At 43.7% G+C, this 12,040-nt stretch overlaps 1 protein-coding gene across 4 annotated transcripts in view; it reads right to left on the bottom strand.

Annotated features, from left to right (window-relative positions):
* Positions 1-12,040, bottom strand: part of DUSP16 (dual specificity phosphatase 16) — a 96,029-nt gene that overhangs the window by 72,968 nt on the left and 11,021 nt on the right. The window contains exon 1 of one of the 4 annotated variants that reach the window (XM_081821242.1): positions 5,829-6,429. The exons of 1 other annotated variant lie outside the window; for it this stretch is intronic. The gene's annotated coding sequence lies outside the window, so the exon portion shown is untranslated. Of the gene's footprint in view, positions 1-690; positions 4,638-4,670; positions 5,441-5,828; positions 6,430-12,040 lie in introns of those variants that run through there. 2 more of the 4 variants (XM_081821241.1, XM_081821239.1) reach the window with 2 other exon arrangements.

Raw genomic sequence — 12,040 nt, forward strand, 5'->3', positions numbered from 1 at the left:
CGGTTATAATTGGCAATGTATATTTTAATTATTATGGGTATTTCCAAATACAGATAAAAATACAGACAATAATAACAAACCCCAATGTAGCCATCACCCAGCTTCAACAATTATCAAACTTTGCCAATAGTTTTATTTACTTCCCATTTGTGTATGTTTGTGCCTATCCTAAAGTTTTTTAAAAACATATTAGACATCATTTCATTTTGCCTATAAATACTTCCATAGGCCTCTTTAACAGATGAAAAATTTTTAACATAACCACAATACCATTAACATGGATAAAAACTTAATGGCTATAATTCTTATATATCATCTAATATACATTCCATGTTTCCTGATTGTCTCCAAAAAAAAAAAAAAGAAGTCTTGTTAGTTTTTAGTTGCTTCATATCATCAAAAAATCATTTACCAGTTCATTTTCAAGTGAACACAAGATTTTTAGCTAAAGCTAGGAAGAAAAAGGAAATAATACCATGTTTTATAGACCATGTACAGTTTACAAAGCAAAGTCAACAACTATCTTCCTGAGGAATGTGTTTCTCTCCCAACCAAACAACAAAAATAACAAGAGAAACCCACTATAAAATAAGCCAGACTGGCAATACTTCAGTGTCCTGAGAGGTGACCAGAAGAGGACATAGCTCAGCTACTCAGGAAGATAAAAGCTGATAGGAGACAACCACCCACCTCTCTGGAAAAGATGAGGTCAGACCAGCCACAAGCTGGAGGTGAGGTCAGGGTCCAGGTTCTCAGAGTGAGCAACACTGCCCAAACAAGTCAGGTGCCCAAGGCTATAAGGCAACCCCCTGCAGGTTTCATCTCAAAGCTCAAAAAACAATGCTCTAAGCTAGAGACTTAATGGAACCATGGTCAAAAGTAACAGTTGTGAGAATTTATTCAATTTATTCAGCAAATATTTATCAAAAGACAACTCTACTAGGCACCACCTAGGATATGAGTGGTATTTTTTAATTTACACAATGCAAACAATAAGCAGCACATACCTCTCTACACGTCTTTCCCCATTGATTTTAAGGGGAAGAATGGAAATTATTTAATATTAATGACCTTGCCATTTACCATTACAATTCATAGTGCATCTTTTTTCTGTAAACTGCAGTCTGCCCCACTCCTCATGCAGTCACTGAAACAAATCTGAGTTCTATCGTCCTTCTCACACACACCACAGACCCCTAGCGTTTATATCTACAATTCTTCCCTGAATATTTAGTTTAGAAGGAAACCAAGGGAATGCTAAAGAATTTCCCACCTCCTCTGAAAATTGTTTTCTCTTCCATAGGCTTAGCCCAAGTACGTCAGAATGTACTGTAGAAGCACATGTAATATACAATTAATATAAAACCTTTTTAGAATCCTTTACCTCAATTTCACCTATAGATTTTTTTTTTAATTTAAAAGTGCAGACAAGAGGAGGGAACATATTTCTTACAGAACGCTTGAGAAGTACTTTATAAATGTGTCTAAAAACATGTAATAGTTACTAAAAAAATTTTAGTTGACACGATGAAGAACATCTCAACAATAACAAAACCTGGTGGTCAGATAACTATAGCGAGTCTAGACTTTCCCGTTTCGGAACTGACATTTTGCTTCAAGTTTCTACTATTTGTAGAAAAACAGTATAGGGGCACCTGGGTGGCTCAGTCAGTTAGGCGTCTGCCTTCAGCTCAGGTCATGATCCCAAGAGGATCGAGCCCCACATCGGGCTCTCTGCTTGGTGGGGAGTCTGCTTCTCCCTCTCACTCTGTGCTCTCTCTCTCTCTAATAAAATCTTAAAAATAAATACATAGTTGCATCATTTACATTCATCAGAATATTATACACAAAACAGAGTTAAGTGGGACCATAACTAGCCCTCTGTAATTTCCTTGACCCTGCACATTATCTTCATTAGACATCACAATTTGTCATCAGGTTTTCCATGTAGTGTTTACTTGTTTACTATCCCTCCATCTTCTCCCACTAGAATATAGGGCCCATAAGGACAAAAACTTTATCTTATTTTCCACTGTATGCCCAGTTCCTAGAACAGTGTCTAACACACAGTAAAGGCTCCAAATAAATTAGCTGAATGAAGAGATGGATGAATGACCTCCCCCATTTCCCTTCCTCCATACACATGTTAACCATCCTTTAAGGCCAAGGTCAAATTCTGTTATCTCTATGAAGATTACCTCCCCATTACCTCCCCCAATGCTCCAATCTCTTTCTCCCTTATACCATGAATTTGGCACTTCCCAGCTGTCTGAAAATTGTTTATCTTTACAAATGTACATACTTTGCTTAAAATTCTTATAATCCTCCTCTCCTTATTAAGAGCATGGATCCATGTCTCCAGCTTTTGGTATCCACTTCAGTATATATAAACAGCATATCATTAATAAATGTTTTGCTTGATCTATATCCATAGTTAATCTAGAAATCAAGTCAATAGTTCCAACTTTTTAAACCTATCCCTCCCTTTCTCAGTTGAAATTACAGTGGGTCTCTATATTTGGCAATTTCAAGTTCTACATTCTCATATAACTTATGCTCATAATTTACTTTATCCATCCCTTCTCCCAAGATTAAATCTTTTATGTCATGAAAAATCTCGTGACTTTTTGATGATACCTATAATGAGGTATCTAATCCCATTCGAGGAGGTGAAGTTTCATTATCCCCTTCTTGTTGCTAAAGTATTGAAGAGTATTTTTTCCCTTTATCCCTTTTTTCTTTCATGCCAAGATATATCCCATTTCCTTCTTTATTGATCATACCCCTGGCAAGCTTTTATTTCTTTGTACCTGTCCTTAATAATCTGCCTTAGATCCTTCCTTTTGAGACACTTCTGTATTTATTTGATTAAATTTCAAACTCTTTCTCAGTGTAGGAGAATGGCCTATTCTTAAAGCCTGAGCTTACTTCTTTAAATCCAGCCAACCTTTATGAACCTCATCCCTTCACATAGCCAACCCTTGATCATGGGCTAATGAAATACACAAAAATATGAGATTATCCACAAGAAAATTTTAAAAAATTGACATCTGGCTTTGAAATATATCATGTGGCTTTGGGCAAGACTTTCTTAATTATGCTTTTGCTTAGGCCAACATTAGTAATATTTTCTTTTATAATGGTGGATATCTGTCTTGGTTTTCGATTTTGATACAATTTTTAAAAAGCCAATCAAGCATCAATTGTGGTTTTTCCTATGAAGTCTTTTAACTAGTTTTTTCAATCTGTTGAAGTCTGTCATAAAATCTGGTTTCTGTTTCCCCTGATTTCTTTCCTCCCTTTTCTTAGAATTCTGATCCAAATTAACTTACTCTATATTAATTTACTTCTTCAACTTAAAATAGCATTTACTTGAAAATGCAAAGCATTTTAAAAACAATTAAACATTCAGTGAAATTTTTAGTCCAAGTAACACAGGATAGAAAATCCCACTTTTTTAGATAATCCAGGAAAAGTCTGGGGAAAATCACACCGGTAATTCTAGCAAAATATATTTAGTAGGATATTGTGATTGGTTGAAAATAGGAAAACATTAATATTGGACAGCTATGTAAATCAGCTTCATCAGTATATAATCTCATAGACCAAAACCTCTGTGGAATCAAATTCCCGATAAAAGCATTTATAGAAAATAGCATCAACCCCGGCCCTTCTCCTGGCCCCAGACTAAACTCCGCACCCATCACAGACCTGATCTCAGCTTCGCTTCTACAAATAAGTTTTAAAATGTGTAAGAAAAAGGAAAAGAACTGGGTTAACAGGATCTTCTCTTTTGCCCCCTTTTCAGTTACTGCCATTAAGTTTTTGGCCAGAGAGACTCCTAATCCTCAATTTTACAGGACTATTTTTACTTTATAGCTATTCAATTATTTTACATATGAATGTAGGGCTACAGTGCTTGAACTCACTTTCCTTCATACACTATTCGCCATATTACCAGCAGAATTAATAAACCATTTTTAATTTTCCCCCATGTGGAACTTTGATAAGTATGTATTATTTTATCCAAAAACCAACTTTTGGGCTGGTGAATTTGGCCCAAGTTTTTGTATGAGATGTTCAATGTTAACTGCCCCCCCATTTTTTTTTAACAGCAACCTTCTATACAGTCCTCAGACTCAGTAAATTCTACAACTTTTAAAAAACAAAGACCAAAAATTTTCACGGTGCCTAGTCATATTCTGATGAAAAGACCTATACAAAGCCACAAATTCCTAGTTTTTCGATTCACTTTCTTCACCAAATAAGAGAACTTTCTGCCTTCACCAAATAAGAGAACTCCACAAGTCTCAATTATGGCCTCCCAAGCTGTGTGTCCACCAATAGACAGGATTCTCAAGGGAAAGTAAATCATTAAAAGTAACTAAACTGGTAAGAATTCTTTTTTTCCTTTAAAAATTTACCTTACCTTTAAAAAAAATCTCTTTTTTATGGAGTTTGAAATAGTATACAACCTTTGAGGAAAGAGTTGTCACCTCTGTGCACTCTGAATCAGCCCCACGAAATAAGTGGCATAAAGAGGCATTTTTCTGACAGCCTAAGTTCCCCAAATAGTAGTTAGAAGGTCTTTCACGGATGGTACATTTCTCACACACACACACACACACCACACACACACACACACACCGGAAGAAAGAAAAGAAACATACCTGGTCATTTTCTAAACAGGTTTGATAGGTTTGGTTGACTTGTAAGAGCAGAGTATTTACTTATAATTTTTTTAAAGCAGAAGTGGCAGCCAGAGCACTGGGTAAATAAAAACTTCAGAGAGTTTTAAAAACCCTGCATCTTAACTCACTTCCCCTTGGTTCAAGGGGACGGCACAGCAAACCCCACGGCAAGTGAGCTTATGCAACAGGTTTTTCCTCTCCACTTTATTCATCACGGGCTGGTTAGAGGTGTGCTTTCTCCAAACAATTTCAAACACCCAAGGCCTGATCTTTGCAGCTGGCGTTTCATAAACTCCTTTAGGATTTTGCAGTATTCATTCATTTTCAGATCTACTCATATTTTCTCAAGTTAGTCACCGGGGTTTTGTTTTAGGAAATTAACCCATTACCTGAAAGCTTCAATTCTGCATAAATATTCTCCTTCCTGGTGTTTTATTACACGATACCACACATGATAAACAGATTCTCGGCTGTCCCCTTGGGCTTTTTTATTTCTCAGGTTTTACGGCTAGCGTAAATAAAGAAGTCACGGACGCGCTGGGCCCCCCAACACCGTGACTCGGGCCCCAGCATGAAAACGGGAGTTTTTGGTTGGTCGGTTGGGTTTAAGAACGCAGCACCGTCACCACCCAGGTGGCCTCGCTGCTTACACCAAAGGCGAATTTGGGATAATGGGAACAGTCAGGCCGGGGCCCCACTTGGCAGGCGTGTTGTTTAACAGTCGCGCCTGCAAGTGAGCAGCTTCGCCCGCGAAGGTACCGCGTCCCGCGGCGGTGGCTCCTTGCGGCGGGATCCGCCGGCCGGGCCCGCTTGCCGCGGCGCGGCCGGGGGGCGCACGGACCGAGACCCCGCGCCCGGCCGCCCGCCCCCTTCCCGCTCGGCCCGGTCCCCAGCAAGGCCTATACCTCCCCCCCCCCAAACGCTCGTGCGGCTCCGCGCCGCGGTCACCCCCACCCCGCCTCCCGGAAAGGTGGCCCGGACGCCCGGGAAGGCAGAGCCGGCGGGGCGAGAGCGCGGCGCCCGGCACCCGGAGTCCAGGCGCGCCGCGTAGCGTCCATGCTGCCGGCGCGGGCGGGCGCCCCGAGCCCCGCACCCTCCCGCCCGCACGGTGCGCGCGGCCGGCCGGAGGCCACTTACTCTTGGGGCCGCCGACCTCCCGACTCCCTCCGGGGGAAATGAAAGTTGTCACGGCGTCTCCCCTCGGGCCCCCCTCGCCTGCCCGGCTTGAGAGGCGCCGCCGCGGAGCCGGGAGGGCGGCTGCGCTCCAGCTCGCGTCCGTCCCGTCGCGCTCTCCTCCTCCTCTTCTTTTCACTATATTATCTTCTCCTTCTCTGAGGGGTGGATGGGGGCGGGAAGCTTAGAAAGAGAGGAGACGTTTGCAACTTTTCTTCACTCTTTCTCTTCCACCCCCCCCCCCCGTCAGCCTTGAAAAAACAATGTTGAAAGGGGTGAAGAACTTGGGGAGGTAAAGGTGGGGGGCCGCGTGGGGAAAGCGGAGGGGGGGAAGGAGAAGTGCTAATAATCGTTTAAAAACTGATTAAAGCCCCCCAAACAGTGATACACAGAGGGGGAAAGGCGGGGGGGTGGGGTGGGGGGTTGGGGGGAAAGAGAAAGAGTCGCTGGTCAGGAAACTTCAAGCGCGGATGAGGTCATTGGTTTAAAAATAAAGAGATGGCGTCACTTGAAACCAATCCCAGTGAATGAACTCAGCGGAGCCCCGGGGAAAGGAGGAGACAGGCGAGGGCAGGGCGGTGGGCGCCGGGCGGGGCCGCGCGCCCGCCCGCCCATCCCGCGGCCGCCCGGGTCCGCCGCGCCGCTCCGCGCCTCGCGGCGGCCGCTCGGGGAGGGGTCGGGTCACGTTCCGTTCCGGAGTTCGGCGACTCGCAGGCAGGTTCCGCAGGCGCCGCTGGGAGGAGCCGGGGCTGCCCGAGGAGGCGGCCCCGCGGCCTCCTCCTTCCGCGCCCGCGCGCCCGCCGGCCGCGACCCCGGGCCCGGGGCTGCGCCCCAACAGGTATTTAAGGGTGTCCCCCCCACGCCCCCCGCTCACCCCCCCGCCCCGACCTAGACGCGGAGCTCTTTCCTCCTGGTTGCGCTGTTTCCAGCTGCCTCACCAGCGTGAAGAAACGCAAACAATGATTTGAGAGAATTGCAATCACTCCTTCAAAAGTCTGATGAATCCCTAATGCAGGGCACTGCCGTCCTTGTGAAAGGGACGTTACAGGTACTTCGAGAAAAATCACCGTAGTGCTGTCAGGCATTCAGCGATCTACACGTGTTTGTCGTTGAGAGACCCCACATGAATGTCCCTTTCATTATTTGACTTTGTTTACTTATTTACGTTCACAAATTTAATGAGTATGAGCAGCATGAAATTCTCTTCTAAAATTTCTACAACGGGCAGTACAGAATCATTTTTAAATCAGACCAGAGGTTCACTGCCTCTTGAGAGGTGCAAGTCCCTGTTGCTTTAACTTTACACATTTCGTGCATTTTCTATGTGCATTAATCAAAATAGCTCTGTTTTGAGATTGCATTACACTCTTTGGAAAACTAGAGACCTGAGGTGGCGACAAACCAGGACTTGGAATCAGTGAATAGGACAATCGGAGCTTTATTCTAGTGTTCTTTGACCATTTGAGCATGAAGCTGCTTCTACTGAGAAGTACTCACGTGGATATCACATAACAAAGATGTGATTAACGACGGAAAAGCCTACTGCGAGTGGACTGCTCCATGAGCCAGAATTTATGTGTAGGAATAATCTGGCTCCTAAAATACTCCATTTGCAATGCCCTGGATTTGGGACATTGGTCCCTAAAGGCATCTTTGTTGTGGAATGTCCATTTGGACACTGCCTGGGGGACTTTTTTTTTAACTGGCCAAAGAACTGAGAGGTTTGCGGTGGGTTAGAAAGATAAAACATCTCTGTACTCCTTTTCTGCCTTTAAGTCCTGCAACTAAAGTGCATTGGTTCCTACTGATAATCACTTAAGGTTAGTATTGGGGTAAGCCTCTGGGAACCTCCAGCTCATCTTTCAGAGGAGGAAAAGGAGCTCATCTGGAGATGAGAGACTGCTGAGCACTTGGGGCAGTAAATTAAGCCTGAAGGCCACAGATGCAGAGTCCACGTTCTGCCTCTGCCTTTGACCTCTGAGACTTGGGCTGGGAGGAAGCAATCTCTCCCCCTGTTCCCCGTCCTCTGGTGGCCAGGAGATGTTACTGCAGCTTTCATGGGACTACCTGTGCTGTTCAAGTAAACCTCCAAAAATCTACTGATTATAGACCTGCTGTTTTTAGAACATTTTGGAAGCGGTAGTTTAAAATGATCTGCATCTCAAGTCTGCTTAGTTGGAAAAGAGAGAATCCTTGTCCTACAGGTGAAGAGCACAGATCTTGCCTAGATGAAAGATTCAGCAAGAATGTATGGAATAGGGGCGCCTGGGTGGCTCAGTCGTTAAGCGTCTGCCTTCGGCTCAGGTCATGATCTCAGGGTCCTGGGATCGAGCCCCACATCAGGCTCTCTGCTCCATGGGGAGCCTGCTTCTCCCTCTCCCACGCCCCCTGCTTGTGTTCCCTCTCTCGCTGTCTCTCTCTCTGTCAAATAAATAAATAAAATCTTTAAAAAAAAAAATGTATGGAATACCCTTTACTTACTGCACATCTTGAAACTTCTCTCTCCTTTATGTGCCTTCCATGCAGGTGGTACCATGATAGCTATTATGGGAGCCTCCCCAGTATATAGCATCCAATAAGGGAAACAAGACATAGATTAAAACTAATTAAAAACTAAATTAGTGATTGAGGGGCACACAATATTGGTTAAGAGAGTCCAGCAGAAAAAAGGAGCAATGTAGGCTGGGGCTGTCAAGGAAGGCATCTTCCGAAGAGCTTTGACCTCATCCTTGAAGGAGAATTGAGATTTAGTTTGGGTTAAAAGGGCTCAGTGGGAGGACTATTCCTGAGGGGAAATGGTATGAACAAAGACATGGAGGTAGAATGAATAAGGTGTATTCAGGTGAGGGACAAGAAGACCCTTCAATAGCAGTAGAGATTGGTGTGTAGCAATTAAGAACTGGGCTAATATTAAGAAATTTAGAGGCACATTATGAGGTACTTGAATGTTAGGATAAATAGCTTGTTATTAGTCCAACAGGTTGATGCTGAACAAGTTTACCTCATTAAAGAGCACATTTCTCTTTGTTCTACTAAAAGCTTCTATATATGCTAACAACAAACTTGTGGAAACAAATTAAAAACTAAATGCCACTTATAATTGCTCCAAAGAATATGAAATCTTTAGGTATAAATCTAACAAACCATGTATGGGATCTGTATGCTGAAAAATATAAAATGCTGGTGAAATTAAAGAAGGCCTAATTAATTGGAGCAACCCACTACATTCATGGATTGGAAGAACCAGTATAATAAATATTGTCAGTTCTTCCCAAATTGATCTATAGATTTTTTTTAAAGATTGTATTTATTTATTTGACAGGGAGAGAGAACACACAAGCAGGCAGAGCATCAAGCAGAGGGAGAGGGAGCAGACTCCCCGCTGAGCAGGGAGCCCGATGAGGGACTTGATCCCAGGACCCTGGGATCACGGCCTGAGCCAAAGGCAGACGCCCAACCAACTGAGCCACCCAGGCGCCCCTTGATTTTTTTTATTTAAATTCAACTAGCCAATATATAGAACATCATTAGTTTCAGATGTAGAGTTCAGTAATTCATCAGATTCATATAACACCCAGTGCTCATCACATCATGTACCCTCCTTAATGCCCATCACCCAGTTACCGCATCCCCCCACCCACCTCCCCTACAGCAACCCTCAATTTCTTTCCCATAGTTAAGAGTCTCACGGTTTGTCTCCCTCTCTGATTTCTTCCCATTCTGTTTTTCTCCTCCCTTCCCCTATTGATCTATAGATTTAACACAATACCTATCAAAATCCTAGCATGGTTTTTTACAGGCACAGACAAGCTGAACCTAAAATTGCTTCTGGCATGTTTAAAGGGATGAATGAGTGCTAGATTCCTCAAAGGCAGATAAAGAGCTCATAAACTTAGGACACCAGCAAAGCAAGGGCTCCATGGCTTACAATTAGACAATCTAGAAGGAAGCTATTTTCATTTCAGTACATGTAAGTGTGCGGTTCAGTCTTGTTTTCAGTCAGAGTTAAATATGGGGGAGGAGCGCCATAATCTTTAGTGCTTAGACCCTGTTAAGTTTTTAATCCACCCTGGCTGAAGCTTAATCATTCATTCAGCTATTGGTTATTGAGTGCCTACCAACCAGCATGTGCCAGGCACTGTGCCTGGCTCTGGGAGTTCGGTTATGAATAAGAGAAGCAAGGCCCCTTCCCTCGTGGAACTAACATTCTAGTGGGGAGAGAAGACAATAAGCAAACAAAAACAACATCCAGGACTGTGAGAGGACTGACTATGTGGAGAGAAAGCTGGATGATGTGAGAGCAAATGATCGAGGGTACGGGCCAAGGTGGCTGAGGAAGGCATTCATGAGGAGGGGACATTTGAACCCATCCTTAAGGATGGCAAACAGAGAAATGGTCTCGGCAGAGGAAAGAGATCATTCTGAAACTTCAGTAGAAGCAGAGTGACTTGGGGGCGCCTGGGTGGCTCAGTCGTTAAGCGTCTGCCTTCGGCTCAGGTCATGATCTCAGGGTCCTGGGATCGAGCCCCGCATCGGGCTCCCTGCTTGATGGGAAGCCTGCTTCTCCCTCTCCCACTCCCCCTGCTTGTGTTCCCTCTCTCGCTATGTCTCTCTCTGTCAAATAAATAAAATCTTAAAAAAAAAAAAAAAAGAAGCAGTGACTTGGAGGGAGTTGGTGTGTTTCCAGAGCAGAAGAAAGGCCCGTGGGGCTCAAAAGTGTAAAACGAGGTCAGGGAAGAGCCAGACTGTGTAGGACCTTGTAATGCATGGTAAGCAGTTCTCATTCTATCCTAAAAGATTTAAGCCAGTTAGTACATGATCTGATTTATGAAGAGGGTATTTGTAAGTAATCATGAGTTTAGTTTTGAAAAGAGAGTTTGAGGGCGCCTGGGTGGCTCAGTTGGTTGAGCGACTGCCTTCGGCTCAGGTCATGGTCCTGGAGTCCCTGGATCGAGTCCCGCATCGGGCTCCCTGCTCAGCAGGGAGTCTGCTTCTCCGTCTGACCCTCCCCCCTCATGTGCTCTCTCTCATTCTCTCTCTCTCAAATAAATAAATAAAATCTTTAAAAAAAAAAAAAGAAAAGAGAGTTTGAATAATATTCTATAAATATTTATTTAATCTGGCAGCTCCCTTTTCCAATAGGAAGCATTTTTGATCATTTAGTTCATCTCCAGGGATCCCTTTAGTGTCCCCAAATCAAATGTTCTTGCCCTAGGATTCATGTATTCCTAGGGAGTATATGGATGGGCTTCTGAGGGTCTAGGAGGCCCCTAAAATTTTGTGCATGTATCCTTATGTGGGTTTTTCTGTGTCCCTAGCTTTCAACAGATTTTCAAAGGACTGTCACACACACACACACACACACACACACACACACACCAAATAAGACCTATTTTATATTTAAGTCTTGGCTGTGACTTTTGGATGGTGGTGGCTGCTATTGTCCTAGGGCTCATGGCACTATACAAATGAATCACAGTTCTGTAAAGCAGCAAGTTTTGCCTCCAAGAGATGACACCGTATTGGAGGAGAACACTATTTGTGGTAGAGGAGAAGGGAATATTCCAAAAGTTTGCCTCCAAAGAAACCTCATGAAAGAAAAATCTTACCTGTGTGATGTGAAAACTAGAAGATACCTGAGATAGTACCATCCCGCTCATGTTACATATAAGAAAGCAAAGGTCCAGAGAGGTGAAGTGGCTTGCCCAAGGATGCACAGCTAATCAGGGACTAAACTGGGATTAGAAACAGGTCTTCCAACTCTCAGGACAGAACTCTGAGCTCCTCATTTTAAAAAACAAAAACACCTGACCAAATATAGTATACAGGGGCGCCTGGGTGGCTCAGTCGTTAAGCATCTGCCTTCGGCTCAGGTCATGATCCCAGGGTCCCGGGATCGAGCCCCACAACCGGCTCCCTGCTCAGCGGGAAGCCTGTTTCTCCCTCTCCCACTCACCCTGCATGTGTTCCCTCTCTCGCTGTCTCTCTCTCTGTCAAAAAATAAATGAAATCTTAAAAAAAAAAAAACATAGTATACATAAAAGTCTTAATAGGAATTAAGTGTTCAATTTCATTCAATTAAATTAAGCAAACACATGCTCATTACTAAGGAAATGGAAGGAAAGAAGGAAGTAAAGGAGTTCAAAAACATAAAATCCCAGCTCTGAAAGTGATAG

This window comes from Leptonychotes weddellii, chromosome 5 (genome assembly GCF_054177405.1).
Source record: "Leptonychotes weddellii isolate Sample4059 chromosome 5, ASM5417740v2, whole genome shotgun sequence".
Lineage (NCBI taxonomy): Eukaryota > Metazoa > Chordata > Mammalia > Carnivora > Phocidae > Leptonychotes > Leptonychotes weddellii.